This window comes from Panthera onca, chromosome C1 (genome assembly GCF_046562875.1).
Source record: "Panthera onca isolate mPanOnc1 chromosome C1, mPanOnc1 haplotype 2, whole genome shotgun sequence".
NCBI classification, from domain to species: domain Eukaryota; kingdom Metazoa; phylum Chordata; class Mammalia; order Carnivora; family Felidae; genus Panthera; species Panthera onca.
Window position 1 is genome coordinate 108,772,850 of NC_138346.1, and position 2,865 is coordinate 108,775,714.

Sequence of the window (2,865 nt, forward strand, 5' to 3'; positions counted from 1 at the left end):
TTTTTTTTTCCAAATTTCTTTTTATTTTCTCTGATGTCTTTATTGACCTATTGATTGTTCAGGAATGTTACTTACCATTTTATACCATTGTGGCTATAAAAGATGTTTGATATGACTTCAATCTTCTTAAATTTGCTAAAACTTGTTGTGTGACCTAACGTACAATCTATCCTGGAGAATGTTGCATGTGTACTTGAAAAGAATATGTATTTTGCTGCTGTTGGATGGAATGTTCTATAGATGTCTGTTATATCTTTTCAAGTTAAAATATAGTTAAGTCCAATGTTTCCTTATTGAGTTTTTTGACTGAATGATTTATTCATTGTTGCAAGTGAGATATTGAAGTCTCCTACTTTTATTGTATTGTTGTCTATTTCTCCCTCCAAATCTGTTAGTATTTGTTAAATATATTCAAGAGTTCTGATGTTGGGTGCATATAGCTTTGACTGCTACATCCTCTCGATGAATTGACCCTTTACCATTATATAATCATCTTTGTGTCTTATTATAGCATTTCGGTTAAAATGTATTTTGTCTGATGTAAGTTTAGTTATTCACACTTTCTTTGGATTTCTACTTGCATGTAATATCTTTTTCCATCTCTTCACTTGAGCCTATGGGTATTTAAAGCTAAAATGAGTCTCCTGTAGGCAGCATATAGTTGTTTGGTTGTTTGTTTTAAATCCACTCAATCATTCTATGTCTTTTGGTTGAGAATAGAAACTATTTACTTTTGGAATAATTATTAATAGGTAAACAAGACAGTAAGAGAGGATAAATGGAACAAGAGAACTACAAGGCAGCTAGAAAACAATTAATAAGATGACATTAGTAAGTATATATAAGATATATATGTTTATTTATAAATTATATATTAACTATATAAATTATATATAATATAGATAGATAGATAGATAGATAGATAGATAGATAGAGATTTATCACCTCTAACCAAAAATCTATACATATTTATTGACAAAAGTATGTATGCCAAAAATTACTCTTTGGAACTTAGACCAACTCAAAAAATATGTTAGGCTGCCTGGAGGCTCAGTTGGTTAAGTGTCCAACTCTTGGTTTCCACTCAGGTCATGATCTCACAGTTTGTGAGTTCAGGCCCCATGTTGGGCCCACATTGACAGCACAGAGCCTACTTAGGATTCTATCTCTCCTTCTCTGCCCCTCCCCTGCTAATGTTCTCTCTCTCTCAAAAATAAATAAACTTTAAAATATATGTTAATGTCATTTTTTTAAGTTTATTTCTTTTTGAGAGAGACAGAATGCAAGTTGGGGAGGAGCAGAGAGAGAGGGAGACACAGAATCTGAAGCAGGCTCCAGGCTCTGAGCTGTGAGCACAGAGCCAGATGCAGGGCTCAAATCTACAAACCATGAGATCATGACCTGAGCTAAAGTCAGACGCTTGACCAAATGAGCCACCCAGTCAACCCCCAAAATCTGGTAGTGTCTTAAAAAATAATTGAGAAAACATGAGCAATGATAAAGTAAGTGTAATATCCAGGACTGTGGGTAGTGAGCTTCCTTACACCCACTATGAAGAGTAAGACAAGATTTAAAAAATGAATCAAAAATAAAGCAAATTGTTGAGTAATAACACAACCATTTCTTTGCATAATATCTAAGAAAAATTTATGTCATAGTATTCTTTAAGAAAAGACTAACATTTAAAAAATTATCATTAATAAAACCCTTAAAGCAAATAAAATAATAAATACGAATAACCAGTTTATATGATAATCCTCAAGGTAAGCCAATAATGTATTTCCAAAGAAGTAGATGCTAGTACATGTCTGTACAGCACATTATATTAATTGTAGAACATCTATGAATCATGACATTTTAGGACATAATGAGAAGAAGGTTGCTAACATAATGAATTATTAATACTTTTTTATCTTGGCCATGAAAAATAAAGGGTCATTTTTATTACTGTTGTTAATAATAGTTATGTAAATGTGTTTAATCTGTATGCATAATGTTTATCATCCCTTTAACTTAGATAAATATTAATTCATTTTTCATGATTGTTATGTGCTATAAAACTCTAACATTCTGACATTTTCAACAAGTATAAACTCTTTTATTTAGCAATATGGCCAACATAGGCTGAAAAGTCAAATCTTCACTTCTACTTAATTTACAAACTGATAACTCTTCTATGTGCACATTCTCCTGAAAAGTCAGACACAATTTAAGAGACAGTTCAGAGAATTGAAAGTCAGGAGATTTAAGTTATGGACTTCCTTCTGCCAATAGTTCCCTATGTAATGTTGAACATGCATCTTTATTTTATCATTTGTAAATGCAATTGTGTAAATAATTTCTAAATTTCCTATGTCTCCGTATTTTAAGACATTTGTATGATGATGATATTTCCGTATAAGGAATAATAATATTAAAGTCTTCTAAACATCTCTAGTGGATAATTATAGAAGGATTTCATTGATATCTTTTTTGTTTTGTTTTGTGTGTGTGTGGGGGTTTTTTTTTTTTTTTTACTTTATGTTATGTAACGTATATGGGATGAAAAAAAATGGCAGGCTATCATAAAGGACAGAATGACCAATATGTTAAGTTTATCCCTGGCTCTAGTATAGCAAACCAATAAAATCATGGTCATTAAACACTTTATCTAGTAAACACAAGCTATCTGTTATACAATGATTCCATACTATTTGGCATTGATAGACGTGATGACCATTAATATCATTTCAATGTTTTTGGACACCTCACTCCTATTCAGAAGACACCTCATTCCTGTTCAGAAAATACTGCATAGAAGTCATGAAGTCATAGCTCAACACCATTTAATTTCTCCTCTCAAAGTACAGGGTTGGAGTGTGTGGA